The 19,324-nt window shown below is 42.3% G+C and overlaps 1 protein-coding gene across 1 annotated transcript in view; it reads left to right on the forward strand.

Moving 5' to 3' along the window:
• The window catches only part of ODAD2 (outer dynein arm docking complex subunit 2), a 269,467-nt gene that overhangs the window by 13,490 nt on the left and 236,653 nt on the right, over nucleotides 1-19,324 (forward strand). The window contains exon 3 of the mRNA XM_027122033.1: nucleotides 1,969-2,203. The gene's annotated coding sequence lies outside the window, so the exon portion shown is untranslated. The remainder of the gene's footprint in view (nucleotides 1-1,968; nucleotides 2,204-19,324) is intronic.

Here is a 19,324-nt window from a genome sequence, read left to right on the forward strand (position 1 = left end):
CCGGATGTGCAGGCTCAGCGGCCATGCCTCATGGGCCCAGCCGCTCCGCGGCATGTGGGATCTTCCCGGACCGGGGCACGAACCCGTGTCCCCTGCATCGGCAGGCGGACTCTCAACCACTGTGCCACCAGGGAAGCCCAGGTTTGCAGTTTCTTAAGTGAAACATACTTCTGTTACACAACGCAGCTATTCAACTCCTAGATATTCACCAAAGAAAAACAAAAGCATAAGTTCACATAAAAACTTGTACACAAATGTCCATGTCAGCATGATTTGAAATAGCTCCAAACTGGAAATAACCTAAACGCCTATCAACAGGCAAAAAGGATAAGCAAATTATGGTTTATCCATTCAATGGAATAGAACTCCACAATAAAATAGAATAAGCTAATGAGACATGCAACAATATGGAAGAATCTCAAGATGGTTTTGGTGAATAAAAGAAGCTAGACAAGAGAACATATTGTATGGTTTCATTTATAGAAAATTTTAGAAAATTCAGGGTAATCTATAATGACAGAAAGCAGGTCAGTGATTGCCAGGCTGGGGAGAAGGAAGAGAGGAATTACCAGGGGCTGCAAGGAAACTTCGGGGGATAATGGCTACGTTTGTTATTTTCATTACGGTAATGACTTCAAAACTGATCAAACTATGCACTTTAAGCATCATGCAGTTTCTTGTACCTAAATGTTACCTCAGTAAAGTTGTAAAAAAATAAGAGAGACGAATTCCAAATTCTGAAATTAAAAGAAACCCCACAGATAGAGAACTGACTCCCAGGCATCAGTAATACAAAGCAAGATAAAACAAGCCAGTCCTTGTATGAAAAGGCTTTCGTGATCTGTACCCTGGCTGGATTTTGACCTTCATTTCCATCCTTGGTCTCTCCAGCACCTTATGCATATGTCTATCAGCAATGGGCCAGTTACCGTGCAGTTACTTATCCTTAAGTGTGTCGCCTCCTACGTCCTCATCTCTGCAGGATGAGAGAAGAGGGTTGGTTACACTGCGCTCCTCCCCCACCTGCAATGCCTGGCATCTCAAGAATTCGTGGGAAGGTGGGAGGAATAATGGAAAAGTGTTTAACTAGACAGTGGAAGGCCGTTTCGTAATCTCTGGATGTCCTGCCCTGGGTAGTTGATAGTTTAGATTTACGGATAGGTTTTGGAGGAAGAAGGAACATTACCTTGCAACCTCTCACACTGAGGTCTTCCACTGGTACAGCACCGTTATCCAGCAGACTGCCATTTCCTGCCATGGGGTGGAAATACCAACTGTAATGAAAACTTGGGGCCAGGTTCTCTCAAGAATTAGAGAATAAAACTCTGCGCCCTCATCTTCAGGCACATTTTATACCCATTATGAGTTAGAGAATATTCTTTAGAACTTTCAGAGAGCTTAGAGGAGCAAAATATTTCTATAAAGTATAATTATTTTATCCCCATATTCCCTAAAGATCAGTTCCTTTTAATAGCTTATTTTTTCACCAATAGTTTTCTATTCCTCAGAAAGAAAATACTAGTGGGGCTCAGCCCCTGTAAGGCAGGCTGGCAGGAGATATTCTTACATACAAAAAGTTGCTTCATTGAGATTTTTTCTTTTAAACTCTTTATCTCATGTATTCTAAATCTGAGCTCACCTTCCCACCAAAACTCTTCCACCTTCTGTGTTTTCAGCCTTAGTCAGTGGCTTCACTGACCCTCCAATGTCTCCAGCTAGAACTCTCCCAGTCTACCCTCACTTCTCTACTGTGTTAGGCAAAATTTGGAGATGACCCCCAGAATCCCCACCCTCTGGTGTACCTACTACACCTTCTCCCAGTTGTTCAATCAAATACTAATATAGGTGTTCCTATAAAGGGATTTGGCAGATGGGATTAAGGGTTTCAAATCAGGTGCCTTTAAAAAAGGGATTTACCCTGGTCTGATCAAGTGTACCCCTAAAAAGTGACTGGGCTTTTCCTGACAGAAAAGTAAAAAAGATTTGAAGTGTGAGAAGGATTTGATATGAGGAGATTCGCTTGCTGGTTTTGACGATGGAGGGGACCACACGGCAATGAATATGATTAGCTCCTAGGACCTGAGAGCAGTCCCCGGCTGACAGCAAGAAAGCTAGGACCTTGGTCCTACAACTGCAAGAACTGAGTGCTGCCTACAACCAGCTGAGCTTGGAAATGGACCCTGAGCTCCAAGTGAGATGAGAAGTAAGTCCTGCTAAAACCTTGATGTTAGGCTTGTGAGACCTGAGCAGAGAACTCAGCCATGCCTGGACTTCTGACCTACAGAACTGTGAGCTAAAAATGGGTGTTGTTTGAAACTACTAAGTTTGTAGTAAGTGTGACACAGGAATAGAAAACTAGTATGTTCACCCCCTACAGACATTCAGCCACTGAATCCCATCAGAAATCTCTTAGCTCCATCCTCTCTACCCTCTTAGAGGGCACACTTAAGATCTACCCTCTTAACAAATTGTAAAGTTCACAGCACACTGTTGTCATCTATAGGCACAATGTTGTAAACAGATCTCAAAATTACTCATCCTGCAAAACAGAAATACTATACCTGTGGATCAGCAACTCCCCATTTCCACCTCCCCGCAGACCCTGACGACCACCATTCTATTCTTTGCTTCTAAGAGACTATTTTAGATACCCGAAAGAAGCAGAATCATGCAGTATATGTCCTTCTGCAACTGGCTTACTTAACTTAGCATAGCTTCCTCAAGGTTCACCCCTGTTGTCATACATTGCAGGATTTCCATCTTTTTTAAAGCTGAATAACATTCTGTTGTACGTATATAGCACATTTTTAAAACTCCATTCTTCCATCGTTGGACATTTAAGTTGTTTCCACATCTTAGCTATTGTGAAAAGTGCTGCTATAAACGTGGAGGGAAGAAATCTCTTTGAGATCCTCATTTCAGTTCTTCTGGGTAAGTAGCCCTAAGTGGATTGCTGAATCATAAGGTAGTTCTATATTTAGTGTTTTGAGGAACCTCCATACTGTTTTCCATAGTGGCCGCACCATTTGCGTTCCCAGCAGAGGAGTATGGGAGTTCTGATTTCTCCACATCCACAGCACTTCTCGTCTCTTTTGTTTTGATTTGCATTTCCCTGATAATTAGTGACGTTGAACATCTTTTCATATACCCTTGGCCATTTGTAAATCTTTGGTGAAATATCAATTCAAGTCTTGAGACCATTTTTAAATCAGGATTTTTTTTTTTTTTTTTTTTTTGCTATTGAGTTGTGGGAGTTCCTTTCATATCTTGGAACTTAATTCCTTATCAGATATATGGTTTGCAAATATTTTCTCCCGTTCCACTGGTTGCCTTTTCACCCTCCTGGATTTCTTCTGCTGTGCTTTTAAGTTTGATGCAGTCACACTTACCTGTGCTTTTGGTGTCATATCCAAGAAATCATTGTGAAGACCAGTGTCATGAAGCTTTCCCCCTGTTTTCTTCTAGGAGTTTTATAGTTTCAGGTTTTATGCTTAGATCTTTAATCCATTTTGAATTGATTTTTATGTAAGGTGTCAGATAAGGGTCCAATTTCATTCTTTTGCATGTGGATATCCAGTTTTCCAAACACCATTTGTTGAAAAGATTATCCTTTCCCTGTTGTGCATTTTTGGCACACTTGTTAAAGGTCAGTTGACCATGTATTTGTGTGGGTTTATCTCTGGGCGCTCTCTTCTGTTCCGTTGATCTGTACGTCTGTCACTATGCTAGTATTTATACTGCTGTAGTTACTAAAACTTTGTAATACATTTTGAAATCAGGAAGTGCGATGCCTCCAGCTTTGTTCTTCTTTTTAAAGATTGTTTTGTCTATTTGGGTCTCTTTCAGTTTTATATGAATTATAGAATCTTTTTCCTGAGAAAAAATTACCATTGGGATTTTAATAGGGATTGCATTGAATCTGTAGGTCTCTCTGTGTAGTATGGACATTTTATTTATTTATTTATTTATGGCTGTGTTGGGTCTTCGTTTCTGTGCGAGGGCTTTCTCGAGTTGCGGCAAGTGGGGGCCACTCTTCATTGCGGTGCGCGGGCCTCTCACTATCGCGGCCTCTCTTGTTGTGGAGCACAGGCTCCAGACGCGCAGGCTCTTGTTGTGGAGCACAGGCTCCAACTCAGTAGTTGTGGCTCACAGGCCTAGTTGCTCCGCGGCATGTGGGATCTTCCCAGACCAGGGCTCAAACCCATGTACCCTGCATTGGCAGGCAGATTCTCAACCACTGCACCACCAGGGAAGCCACAGTATGGACATTTTAACAATATTAAATCTTCCAATCCATGAACACAGGACATCTTTCCATTTGTTTGTGTCTTCTTTAATTTCTTTCATCAATGTTTTATAGTTTACAGTGTACAAGTCTTTCACTGTCTTAAGTTTATTCCTAAGTATTTTATTCTTTTTCATGCTACTGTAAAAAAGATTTTCATGCTACTGTAAAAAAGATTGTTTTCCTAATTTCCTTTTCAGTTTGCTGTTAGAAGTGCAACTGATTTTTGTATGTTGTATGCAACTTTACTGAATCCATTACTAGTTCTACCAGTTTTTCTGCGTGGAGTCTTTAGGTTTTCTACATATAAGATCATATCACCTTCATACAGGACCAGTTTTACTTCTTCCTTTCCAATTTGGATGCCTTTTTGCTATGGTCTGAAAGTTTGTATCTCCTCGAAATTCATGTGTTGAAATCCTAACCCCAAATGTAGGCCCTTTGGGAGGTGATTGGGTCATAAGTGTGGATGGAAACCTCATGACTGGTATTAGGTCTCTTAAAAAAGAGATCCCACAGAGTTCTCTAGCCCCTTCCATCATGTGAGAATAACAATGAGAAGTCTGCAGCCCCAGCGAGGGCCCTTACCTGATCACACTGTCACCCTGATCTTGGACTTCCAGCCCCTAGAACTGTGAACAAAAAATGTCTGCTGTTCATAAGCCACCCAGTCTGTGCCGGTTTGTTACAGCAGAGCCTGAAACAGACTAAGACACCTTTATGTTTCTGGTTTTGTTTGTTTATTACCTAATTGTTCTGGCCAGGACTTCCAGTGCTGTGTTTAATAGAAGTGGTGAGAGTGGGCATCCTTATCCTGTTTCTGATCTTAATGGAAAAGCTTTCAGTTTTTCACCATTGATTATGATATTAGCTGTGGGTTTTTCTTACATGGCCTGTACGTATACCAAAAAACTACAAAATCTAGAAGAAATGGATAAATTCCTAAAAATATGTAACCTACCAAGACTGAATCATGAAGAAATAGGAAGTCTGAACAGACCTATAACTAGCAAGGAGATTGAATCAATAGTCAAAAGCCTCCCAATAGAAAAAAGCCCAGGACCAGATGGTTTCACTGGCGAATTCTACCAAACATGTAAAGAAGAATTAATGCCAATCCTTCTAAAACTCTTCCCAAAAAACTGAAGAGGAGGGAACACTTCCAGACTCATTTTATTTTAAAAATTTATTTTATTTTATTATTATTTTAAAAATAAATTTATTTACTTTTGGCTGCATTGGGTCTTCGTTGCTGTGCATGGGCTTTCTCTAGTTGCGGCGAGCGGGGGCTACTCTTCATTGCGGTGCACGGGCTTCTCATTTCAGTGGCTTCTCTTGTTGCAGAGCACAGGCTCTAGGCACACAGGCTCAGTAGTTGTGGCTCGCGGGCTCTAGAGTGCAGGCTTAGTAGTTGGGGCGCACGGACTTAGTTGCTCCGTAGCATGTGGGATCTTCCCGGACCAGGGCTCGAACCCGTGTCCCCTGCATTGGCAGGTGGATTCTTAACCACTGTGCCACCAGGAAAGTCCCCAGACTCATTTTGTAAGACCAGAATTACTCCAGTATCAATGCCAGACAAGGATGCTACAAGAAAATTACAGACCAATATCCCTAATGAATATAGATGCAAAAATCCTCAACAGAATATTAGCAAAATGAATTCAGCAGCAGATGAAGAGGATCATACACCATGATCACGTGGGATTTATTGCTGGAATGCAAAAATGGTTCAACATATGAAAATCAATTAATGTGATATACCATATTAACAGAATGAAGGATAGAAACCACATGAACGTCTCAGTAAATGCAAAGAAAGCATCTGATAAAATTCAACACCTTTTCATAACAAAAACTCTCAACAAACTAGGGAAAGAGGGGAATTACCTCTACCTTCTCTGCTACCTTCTTTGTTCAGAAGCTCATGATCTCCTTTCGCCACCATTATAATGGCCTTAACGGCCCCTTTTCCATGAGCATCTTCCCTTTCTGTTCATCCTTAACACTGTCACTATTAATCTTACCTTCCACCTCCTCCCTGCTCTCTTACCATTTGCCCCTCTGCAGAGAAACAGCAAGGATAGGGAGAACAAGTATGCACACTTCATGTATGGAAGAAACATTTGAGTGCCTGCTATCTACCCAGCCTGTGCTTGGGGTGATGACTAGTGGGTTGAATAGCACACAAGCACTGACTTTAAGGTGCTCACGTTGTAGAGGGAGAATGAGGCACACAACTGAGGAATCTTGAGAACTGGCGTAAGAGCAGTAATAGAGATACACATGTGGAAGCTCAAAAGAGGATCTGGCCTGCTGAACAGAGGGGAAAAGATGTGGGAGAGAAGAGGATTTGGAGGGTAAGACCTTAAGGCGTGCCACAAGAGAGGAGACATGAGCTGAAGGTCTCAGTGGATAAACATGAGAGCACCAGGCAACGGGGGTGTGGAGCGAGTGACGGGGCCTGGGTATTTCAGTAGCGGCACGAACAGACTCATGGAATGAGACACGCAGTGTAGTCTAATACAGGCATTTGGGATTATAAAAGCATGGAGCTAAAGTCAGGGAATAGTGAGAAAGAAAGAAAATGGGAGGAGCAAGGGCCAGGGTCAGGAGGGTCCTGGTGTATCACTGGGCCAAAGGGTCCAAAATTTAAATGTGTGTATCACCGAGACACGTGTGAAAATCCAAAATTTCTAGGCACCCGCTGGAGAGTATGATTTGGTAGGACTGTTGGAAGGTTCCGGAATCAGCACTGTCACAGGTACCCCAGGTGAGCCTGGGGAGGACATTCTCGGGTTGAAAACGTGAGAAACACTGTTGTCAGCACTAGGGGGGCAATGAGGGGACCGAGCGGGATGGGGGGCGGTGGAGCTGGCTTGGCTGTGTCTCCATACCAGGCCTTCCGGAGGCTTCTAAACTGCTTGATTTGAAGGGAAAAAGAAAGACCTAATCCGTGGGGAAAATGGCAGTAATCCAAACTATGGTTTGGAGGTGGAGAGGCGGTGAAGATGGAGAGAAGAAACATTACTCCGGAAGCCTTCGGTGGGCAAAATCTGTAGGTTGCACGCTGGATTCAAAGTGAGAGGCCAGGAAGAGGGGGAACCGGGTTTCTACCCTGCGTGACTGGGTGGTGGTGGTGTTGCCAACTGAATGAGAAAATGTAGCAGGAAGATCTGATGGGGCTGAGGGGGTATGACTGGGTCAGTTCTGGATGTGAGGTGAGTAGACAGCTGTCAGAGGCAGAAGCTTCTGGGTATCCAGACTCTGGAATCCATGGCACACAGGGCTAGTGGAGACATGAGAATGGATGGGATCATCCTTGGAGAGGAGCAGTGTGCTAAGAACGCATCCTAGATGATGCCAACTTCCACCAGGTACACAGAGGAGGAGGTATAAAGGAGGCGGTGAGGGAAAAGCTAAAACTGTGAAGAGAGTGAGGAGAGAGTGATGGCGGAGAAGCCAAGGAAGTAGAAAAGACCAGGAAGAAAGGGATGACCAATGATGTCAAACCCAAGGGAGAACTCAAGAAATGTCCACTGGATTCAGCATGGTGCAGTCACCGGTAGCCCTAATGGAGACATTTGCAGGTAAGTGGTGATGGGAGAAGTCACACTGAAGCGCGTCAGGAGGTGAGGCAATGGAAATAGTAAATTGATGCTACTTGACTTGCAAGGTTTGAATGAGGGTGGCAGTTAAGCTGGGCTGTACTTAGAGGATGGGAGATTTGAGCATATTTATGGACTGAAGGCAAGGAGGCTTCAGAGGCAGAGAGGTGAGGATACAGCAGGGAAAAGAGTGAGCTAAGAAGCAAGGTCCTGGGAGACGAGGGAAGGCAGAGGGCCAAGAGCACAGGGGTGAGGAAGCAGGAAGCCCGCCGCAGGAGTCCTCACCTTATCCCAGAGCAGAGGAAGAGAAGGGCCATGTTGATAAGAGTGTCAAGAGTCCTTAATTTTCTTCGTAAATCAGGAGGCACGTTTCTCTACTAAGACTGAGTTCTCATTAGGTTAGTGGTTTTTAAAAACGCTTAACTTCACTGACTGGCTTAGAATAGTGTTTGCATGTTTTATTCCTTAGAATTCCTTCAGTCTTAAGTGTCATGATACCCAGGCCAAACTGGCTTCAGTAAAAAGGTAATCCACGTTTGTATCTGGATAGCCCACGGCAGAGCTGGCTTGAAGTGGTCCTGATGTTGGGCTCCAGCGGTATTATCAGGAGCTGGTTCTCTCTGCCCGAGGCACAGGGCTTGGCCCAGCTCACTCGGCTTTCTTCCACTCACTGGCTTGATTCTCAGACAGGTTCTCCACTTGGGATTACAAGCCAGCTGTCCGGGGAACTGAGTCCAAGGCAGCTGGGAGAACAGGAGTCTTCTGGGAGCTTTGGATAAAGTCCTGACGTTTACTTTAACTGGGCAAGCACAGGTCTGTGTACTACCCCTGATTTGGGGTGCCTGAGATTAGGGAAGGGAGGAGTTCCCCGTGGTAGCAGCATCAGAATTACCTAGAGAGCCTGTTAAAATACTGGTTTCTGGGCCCTGCCCCGGAATGTCTGATTAAGGAGGTCTGGGGTGGCGCCTGAGAATCTGCATTTCTAACTCGTGCCCAGGTGAGGCTGGTACTGCTGGTCCAGAGGCCACACTGGAGAAGCACTGATCTGCACACAGGAAATTGGGGTGCAGCTGCCCAAGAAGAGGAAGTGCATGCTGCACCCGTTCTCTGATCTCCGGGGCCTGTATCTATGCTACATCTGGCTTGTTCTGCAAAATGAGGCTAGAGAAACATCATTTCTTCTGCATAGAATGGAAGCCCTGCTCAGGCAATTAGAACCAGCCTGGTGAAAAATGCCAAGGCACAAAGCACAGTGGCAGGGACTCAAATGAATGACACAGTCAGAGTATCTTTCTTCACAGTCGGAGATTTTGCAGAATTCTTCCAGGCTGTTGCCGGCAACACAGTGAAGAAACTTTTATTATATTCCTGATGTGTGGGTTTCTGCTCCTTTAGTCAAATGAAAAGGTCTGTCTAGATAGTGAACTTTGACACTCGTAATAATATTCTCTACCCTTGTTCTTCTATTTTTACCCAAACTTATATTTTCATCAAGTTAATTTAACAGTATGAAGTAAAGTACACTGGTTGGGAGAATGACTTCCAGAAGCTGGTGTCCTATTTGTGTGTATTTTCAAGCCCTTCCCCCTACACAAACACACACACGCACACCCCTCAGGTGAATTAATACAAATTTAAACTCCAGATTTCTTGCTCATATTTGAATAGATTTTCTTCCATCCGAAGAATAATTTTTAATCTCTGATCTTCAGATATAAGTGAAGCTAAGGTCATCTTTAAGTGGGGTTATCACTGTGGGTGTTGAATGGACTCTAAGCCAGCCCTCCAGTCCATGATGGTCAGAGTACTTTCATAGGGCTGAGGTCAACGGCTCACTACAGTGTGGTCCTCCCGTCAGGAGTGCATCAAGAGCTTGCAAGGCGTTTGTGGGGAGACAGAGCTGGGCACTCTCAGATAACCGTTTCATGCACAGGACATGAGTTGGACTGTCATCTCTAAGAATGAGGACAAAGTTGGGTACAGAAACTGCAGTTTGATTTGATTTTTGTGATTGTGGAGATCCAGCTCCTTACAGAAACCTGGGAGATTTACGTGCCCCGGATTTCAAATCAAAAGTGCCTAGAACTGGGACTTCCCTGGTGGTCCAGTGGTTAAGAGTCTGCCTTCCAATGCAGGGGCACGGGTTCGATCCTTGGGCAGGGAACTAAGATTCCACATGCCATGGGGGCAACTAAGCCTGCATGCTGTAACTACTGAGCCTGTGTGCTCTGGCGCTCATGTGCCACAACTAGAGAGAAGTGCGTGGCGCAGCGTCTGAGCCCACGTGATCTGGAGCTCATGTGCCACAACTAGAGAGAAGCCCGCGCACCACAACTACTGAACCCACATGCTCTGGAGCTCATGTGCCACAACTAGAGAGAAGCCAGCGCGCCACAGCTACCGAGCCCACGTGCTCTGGAGCTCATGTGCCACAACTAGAGAGAAGCCAGCATGCCACAGCTACCGAGCCCACATGCTCTGGATCTCAGATGCCACAAACACTTGAAGAGAACAGAGCCAGCTCGGGCTCAACCCTCAATCAGGGCTTCTGCTCCAGCAACTTGGGATCAGACCCTGGTGGTGATAGCCCCTGAGCCGAGAAGTCCCGCCTCACAGCCGGCTCCAGCTTTACCCCACCACGTCCAGCTCTACTCCCTACCAAGGTGAGAGCTGCCCCACACCCTGAGGAAAGATGGGACTTTTGTCCATGTCAAATCCAGCTCTCTCACCAAAAGCACTGGGCATATGCAGTCTGTACAGGGGTGCTCCCACATAAGATCACCCCTTCAAGACTGCAACAGGTAATTGTTTCACCTAAATTGATAGAGACGGGGAATGATATGCAAAATAAAAGGCAAAGAGCTACTCGCAATTGAAAGAGCAAGAGAAAAATCCCTGAAACTGTAAACAATGAAAGAGAAATAAACAATCTACCAGATGAAGAATTTTAAAAGTAGGCAATAAAAATGTTAACTGAATTAGGGAAAAGAATTAATGTACACAGTGAACACTTTAGTGAGGAACTAAAAAATATAAAAAGACCCAAACAGAAATGAAGAATTTAATAGATGAAATAGAAAACACACTAGAAGGAATGAGTAGCAGACAAGTGACACAGAAGAATGCATCACTGATCTGGAAAGTTGGAATAATGGGAATCACCCAACCAGAACATCAAGAAGAAAAACAAATTTTAAAATGAAAACAATTTAAGAGATCTCTAACATAACATTAAGCATACCAACGTTCACATTATACGATCCCAGAAGGAGAGAGAGAGAGAAAAGGGGATTGAAAATATATTTGAGGAAATTATGGCTGAAAAATTCAAACCTGAAGAAAGAGATATCCATGTACAGAAAGCATAGAGGGTCCCAAACAAGATGAACCGAAACAGACCCACACCAAGACATATCATAACTAAACTGACAAAAGTTAACAAGAGAATTCTAAAGACAGCAAGAGAAAAACAAAGAGTCAGTATAAAAGGGAACCCCCATAAGGCTACAACCTGATTTCTCTGCAGGAACTTTGCAGGCCCAAAGGGAGTGGTATTATGTATTCAAAGTGTTGAAAGGGAAAAACATGCTACCTATGATAATCTACCCAGCAAGGTTATCATTTAGAAGAGGAAGAGAGACAAAGAACTTCTCAGATAAGCAGACTCTAAAAGAGTTCATCAATACTAAAGCCTACCCTAAAAGAAATGTTAAAGGGTTTTCTCTAAGTGGAAAATAAGAATCTGTAGGAGAGGGAAAAATCTCACCAGGGAAGCTAAATATATAGTAAGGACTGAGGATCAACCCATTAAATAAGCCAGTATGAGGATTAAAAGAGGGACTTCCCTGGTGGTCCAGTGGGTAAGACTCTGAACTCCCAATGCAGGGGGCCTGGGTTCAATCCCTGGTCAGGGAACTAGATCCCGCATGCATGCCCCAACTGAGAGTTTGCATGCTGTGACTAACAGTCTGCATGCTGCAACTAAAGATCCTGCATGCCACAACTAAGACACAGCACAGCCAAAATAAATAATAAATAAATAAATACTTTTAAAATAAAATAAAAAAATAATTGTTCAAAAATAAATAAATAAATCTAAAATGATTTTTAAAAAAAGAGAGCGAGAAAGAGCCCAGAAATAAACCCACACACTTATGGTCAATTAATATATGACAATGGAGGCAAGAATATACAATGGAGAAAGGACAATCTCTTCAATAAGTGGCATTGGGAATACTGACAGCTACATGTAAAACAATGAGATTAGAGCATTTCTTCACACCATATACAAAAACAAACTGAAAATGGAATGAAGACCTAAACGTAAGACCTGAAACCATAAAACTCCTAGAAGAGAACATGGGCAGAACACTCTTTGACATAAATCAAAGGAATATTTTTTTGGATGTCTTCTAAGGCAAAAGAAGTAAAAACTAAAATTAAAAAATGGGACCGGGGCTTCCCTGGTGGCACAGTGGTAGAGAATCTGCCTGCTAATGCAGGGGACACGGGTTTGAGCCCTGGTCTGGGAGGATCCCACATGCCACGGAGCAACTAGGCCTGTGAGCCACAACTACTGAGCCTGCGCGTCTGGAGCCTGTGCTCCACAACGAGAGAGGCCGCGACAGTGAGAGGCCCGTGTACCACGATGAAGAGTGGCCCCCGCTTGCCACAACTAGAGAAAGCCCTCGCACAGAAATGAAGACCCAACACAGCAAAAATAAAAACAAATAAATAGATTTAAAAAGAAAAAGAAAAAAGGGGAGGACCTAATAGAACTTTAAAGCCCTTGCGTAGCAAAGGAAACCATGGACAAAATGAAAAGGCAACATACAGATTTGGAGAATATATTTTCAAATGATATGACTGACAAGGTGTCAATATCCAAAATATATAACCAACTCATACAACTCCATTAAGCAAAAAACAATAAAAATGGACAGAAGACCTGAACAGACATGTTTTCAAAGAAGATATACAGATAGCTAACAGGTACATGAAAAGATGCTCAACATCACTAATGTTAGAGAAATGAAAATCAAACAACAGTGAGATATCACCTCACACCTGTCAGAATGGTTATCATTAAAAAGAACACAACAGATGTTGGTGAGGATGTGGAGAAAAGGGAACTCTTTTTTTTAAATAAATTTATTTATTTATATTTGGCTGTGTTAGGTCTTTGGCTGCACATGGGCTTTCTCTAGTTGCGTTGAGTGGGGGCTACTCTTTTTGCGGTGCGCAGGCTTCTCACTGTGGTGGCTTCTCTTGTTGCGGGGCACGGGCTGTAGGTGCACAGGCTTCAGTAGTTGTGGCTCGTGGGCTCTAGAGTGCAGGCTCAGTAGTTGTGCCTCGTGGGCTCTAGAGTGCAGGCTCAGTAGTTGTGGCGCACGGGCTTAGTTGCTCCATGGCATGTGGGATCTTCCCGGACCAGGGCTCAAACCCGTGTCGCCTGCATTGGCAGGTGGTTCTTAACCACTGCACCACCAGGGAAGCCTGAGAAAAGGGAACTCTTATACAGCGTTGGTGGGAATGTAAATTAGCGCAGCAACTATGGAAAACATTATGGAAATTCCTCAGAAAAACTAAAAGTAGAACTACCATATGACCCAGCAATTCCACTCTTGGGTATATATCTGGAAAAAAACAAAAACACTAATTCGAAAAGATACATGAACCCCAATGTTCATAGCAGCAGTATTTACAATAGCCAAGATATGGAAGCAACAACCCTAGTGTCCATCAATAGCCAAATGGAAAAAGAAGACGTAATATATATATTTCATTATATGTGTATATGTATATATAATGAAATATTACTCAGCCATAAATAAGAATGAAATTCTGCCATTTGCAACAATGTGGATGGACCTAGGAAATAGTATGCTTAGTGAAATAAGCCAGACAGAGAAAGACAAATACTGTATCGAATCACTTATACATGAAATCTAATAAATAATACAAATTATATCTAGCAAAACAGAAATAGACTCACAGGTATGGAAAACAAACAGGTGTTTACTAGTGGCAAGAAGAAAGGGAGAGGGATGCATTAGGGGTATGGGATTAAAATACACAAAGTATTATGTATAAAGTAGATAAGTGACAAGGATATATTGTAAAGCACAGGAAATTGTAGCCATTATTTTATAATAACTTTTAATGGAGTATAAACTATAAAAATACCTAATCACTGTGCTGTACAGCTGAAGCTAACATAATATTGTAAATCAACCATACTTCAAAAAGAAGAAGAAGAAAGAGCATACCTGAAGCAGCATGAGCAGGGGGAGAGTGTTAGGGTCGGACGTTAGACAGGCAGTGGGGGCAGATTTTGGAAGGCCTCTTAGGCAATGGTCAGGGCTTTAGATTTTGCCCTGAGTGAGATGGGAAGCCATTGGAAAGTGTAGCAGAGAAATGATGGATTTGATTTGAGAGTAAGGACACCTCTTCTGTCATGACAGGAAGTGGATGGAGAGTTTACAGGTTAGAGGAAAAAAGTTGACATGAATTCCCATTCAATGTCTTGTGAGCTAGGAGCAGAGGTCAATTTCTAAAAGGGACTTGGGAAGGGTTGAGGGTGGAGTAGATTGAACAAGTGTTGAAATAACACTGCAGAGATGCATTTCTAGAATAGTAGAAAAAATTCCTTTTTCTGAGGAATTTCCATAATGTTTTCCATAGTTGCTGCGCCAATTTACATTCCCACCAGCACTGTACAAGAGTTCCCTTTTCTCAGGCTTCCCTGGCAGCGCAGTGGTTAAGAACCCACCTGCCAATGCAGGTGACACGGGGTTCGAGCCCTGGTCTGGGAAGATCCCACATGCTGCAGAGCAACTAAGCCCGTGCACCACAACTACTGAGCCTGCACTCTAGAGCCCACGAGCCACAACTACTGAAGCCCGTGCACCTACAGCCCATGCTCCGCAACAAGAGAAGCCACCACAATGAGAAGCCTGCACACCGCAAAAAGAGTAGCCCCCACTCAACGCAACTAGAGAAAGCCCGCGTGCAGCCAAAGATCTAACACAGCCAAATATAAATAAATAAATAATAGAATCTGCGATGAGACACTGGCTAAAATGGTCAGGATCAACTTTGTTAGAAATTTGCAAGTTCACCAAAGACTTGCGATAATCTTAGGAGTGTTTACTCAGGGAGAACAGGTGAATCTAGGCACAAGCAGAAAGCTTTGTGATTTATCCTATTCCTCTCTCGCTTGCCCCAGCTTCACAGTAATCTTGGAAATCAACATCCACATAATCACAGTGAAAACCAGCAACCTAGCCAAAGGAGATGGCACAGAATGGGGTTAAAACTCTCCTAACACCCCATTCCCAGATAATTGTCACTATTTGACCTGCCTCGTAGCTTCCCCAAAAGCTATATTCTTGGGACTTTTCTTTAACCCAATTCAGAGCTTACTCAATCTAAACAGCCCTATCATCAGGGCATTTGTAGAAAACGATTAGTGGCAGTGCTTAACACTGCTCCTGCCTGAAACAGCAATACAATTTGGGGCTAGTAAGAGGCTACCAGAAAATTCAAAAGGAAAATTTGGGAAATGAGATGTTCAGAGGGGACTTTGAAAATCTCTGATATTGCTGAAATTTTAGAAGAACATGCTCATGTGCAGGGCTGTGCACATGCATAGGAAAGACCTGAGAAGATGAGACCTAATTTCTAACCTCTGGCTGACCTTGAGGCTCTGCACAAACGGGAAGTGAAGACTAAGCCATAGTTAAAGCCTGCATGCCAGAGCCTTGCAGGCATACCCCTACACACAGATTCCTTGGCAAAGAATGGAGAATTACTGGTCCAAGGCATTTAAGGAAATCTCTGTTCAATCATTAGCTAACCATTAAGCTAACTGAATAGAGACTTGTTTTGTTATACACAAGAAAGAATAGAAATTTTTACAGAATTAGTTCAGGAAAATCACTAAATAAATAGGCAGTGACAATAGTAACAACAACCAACCTTGGCAGGAGGGAATATTATTTCTAGAGTTACCATATGATATCATTTTAAATGTCCAGTTTTCAACAACATAAAATTACAATAGGAAAATATGCTATTCCCGTCTCCCAACACACAGGAAGCAATCAGTAGAAACTGTCCTTGATGAAGCCCAGACGTTGTACCTACCAAAGACTTTAAATAAACTATTACAGGGCTTCCCTGGTGGTGCAGTGGTTAAGAATCTGCCTGCCAATGCAGGGGACATGGGTTCGAGCCCTGGTCCAAGAAGATCCCACATGCTGTGGAGCAACTAAGCCCATGAGCCACAACTACTGAGCCTGCGTTCTAGAGCCCACGTGCCACAACTACTGAAGCCCGTGCACCTAGAGCCCGTGCTCCGCAACAAGAGAAGCCACTGCAGTGAGAAGCCCACGCACCACAACAAAGAGCAGCCCCTGCTCGCCACAACTAGAGAAAGCCCACATGCAGCAACGAAGACCCAACGCAGACAAAAATAAATAAATTTATTTTAAAAAAAAAAACTGTTACAAATATGTTCAGAGAACTAAAGAAAACTACATCTAAAGAACTAAAGGAAAGTATAAGAACAATGTCTTACCAAATAGAGAATACAAATAAAGAGATATAAATTATAAAATTATAAAAAAAATAACGAATAAGGAGATAGAAATTATTAAAAAAGAACAAATAGAAATTTACAGAGTACCAAAAAGTACAGTAACTGAAGTGAAAAGTTCATGAGGAGAGGATCTCAACAAGAGATTTGAGCTGTCAGAAGAAGGAATCAGCAAACTTGAAGGCCAGTTGAGATTATTCAATCTGAGGAACAGATGGAAAAAGGAATGAAAAAAAATAAAGAGATTCAGAATCCTTTGGGACCCCATCAAGCATGCCAAAACATGTACAATGGAAGACTTAGAAGGAATGGAGAAAGAAAAAGGGGCAGAAAGAATACTGAGAAGTTCCAAATCTGATGAAAATCATTAACTGTGCATCCAAGAAGCTCTATAAACTCTAAGTAGGATTAACTCAGAGATCCACACCTAGACACATCTTAGTCACACTGTCAAAAGACAAAGAAACTTGAAAACTGGAAGGGACAAAGGACTTGCTGTGTAGATGGAAATTCTCACTAAGATTGACAGCCGACTTCTCATCAGAGACCATGGAGGCCAGAGACAGCAGGATGAAATAGTCAAAGTACTGACAGAAAAAGCATGTCAACCAAGAATCCTATATTCAGTAAGACTGTCCTTCCAAAACAAAAAAGAAATTAAGATATTCCCAGATAAACAAGACAGGAGTGAATTTTTCACTAGTAGACCTGCCCTACATGAAAGCTTGAAGGGAGTCCTTCAGGCTGAAATGAAAGGACACTGAACAGTAATTCAATCCACATGAAGAAATAAAAGAACTGATAAGGACAACTATATAGGTAAATATAAAAGGCAGTATAAACCTAGTTTTGTAACTCTTTTCTTATCTCATTTATAAGAAAACTGTGGAGACTTATATTTATTGGAACATGGAATAGATGTACTTTTTCCCATCTTCCCTCTAAGTACAACTAAAAACCATGGACATGACATATAAAACAAATACTAGAAGACTCTGAACGTTGGATGGAAGAAGGCAGACTGGCAGAGGACCTCAGGACCTGAGGAATGACACAGTGGTGAGAGCCCTTGTTTTTCTCTTGCCTCATATATCCCAGACTTGATCTGAAGAAGCTGGCAGCCCAGAAACACTGATTGGTAAAGAGAAGAAAAAATCCTCAACAAAAACCTGCTCTCCTTTGCCAAAAAAAAACAGGATAGGGGACACCAAGCAAGATAGAAAATTTTTAGAAATAACTGCTCTACTTCAGCCAAACACCCTAGAAAAAACTATGACCCCAACCCTACCAACAACAACATAGTCCAGGTGGGGAGGCCTCATCTTCTACCTCATGAGGCTGTAATGAGGTGCCCCACCTCCTGGGCTGATATCAGAAAAGGCCAAATAGGGATCCAAGACTTTCATTCCCACCAGCCAGTAATGAAGCCCAGGTGGTTTCAGTGGGGATCAGGTGGGAATCCTGGACTTCCATGCCTACTGGGAAGTAACAAGGCACCCTCCCTATGTTTGCTTGGGTGGTGTCAGAGGAGGCCTAGTAAAGAGTCAGGAATTTCGCCATTGCCCAGTGGTAGCACGGCCACCCCCACAGTAGTCAGTGGAGACCATGTAGGAGCCAGAAGTCCATCCATCCAGCAATACTTCCTTGGGGACCGATGGAGACCAAGTGGGGAATCTGAACTTTTACCTACACCTGACAGTAATGACACAGTACCATCTCCATCCCCTGCCAGAGTGGTATCAGAGAAAGCCAACTAAAATAGAAGGTTAAGGAAGATCCTGAATCTCATGACATCATATGAAATATCCAAGTTTTAGTTAAAAAATTACTCATCATACCAAGAACCAGGAAGGCCTCAAACTTAATAGAAAAAGATAATTAATGGGTGACAACACCAAGATGAAAGAGATGTTAGAATTGTTTTCAGCGGTTTTAAAGCAGTCATGATAAAAATGCTGCAACAGCAAACACAAATATTCTGTAAATAAATGAAAAATACAAAGCCACAGGAAGGAAATAGAAGGTCTCAGAAAAGTGATAGGAAATATAAGGAAGAACCAAATGGAAATATGAGAAATGAAAAATACAATAACCAAAATAAAAAGCTCAGTTGATAGGCTCAACAAAAATTATGACATTCTCTGATGTGATTCTAGAAGAATATACCAGAATACTTAGGAAAATTAATCATGTTAAAGGTAAAGGGATGTGAAGGAAGGTGAATATTTCTATACTTCACTTGAACTAATAAACTGGTGGCACCAGTACACTGTGATAAGTTTTATATACAAAGTATTACATAGAGAAACTGACTAAAAAGCTGTACAAACAGATCCCTAGAAGACTGCAGAGATAAATCAAAATGGAATTCTAAAACATGTTCAAATAACTCACAGAAAAGCAAGAAAAAGAAAACAGTGAAATGAAAAACAAAAAATAAAATTGCAGACATAAGCTCTAACATATCAATAATTACATTAAATGGAAATGATCTAAGCATACCAATTAAAAGACAGAGATTAGCAGAAAGAACTGAAAAAAATATGACCTAACTATATGGTGTCAACAAAAACTCATTTCAATATAATGATATAGGCAGAGTAAAAATGAAAGAATGGAAAAAGATACATCATACAAATATTAATTAAACTCCAGCAGCATGGCTTAATTAATAACAGATAAAATAGACTTCAGGGCAAAGCAAATTACCGGGGACAAAAGAGGACGTTATATAATGATAAAAGGATCTATCCACAAAGATTTAGTAATCCAAAATTTACCTGAACCAAAAAATAGGATTCCAGTTATGTGAAAATAAAACAGACAGGTAAAAGA

The sequence above is a fragment of the Aethalodelphis obliquidens genome, unplaced genomic scaffold (genome assembly GCF_003676395.1).
Source record: "Aethalodelphis obliquidens isolate GAN/ISIS:26980383/991018 unplaced genomic scaffold, ASM367639v1 scaffold23, whole genome shotgun sequence".
Classification (NCBI taxonomy): domain Eukaryota; kingdom Metazoa; phylum Chordata; class Mammalia; order Artiodactyla; family Delphinidae; genus Aethalodelphis; species Aethalodelphis obliquidens.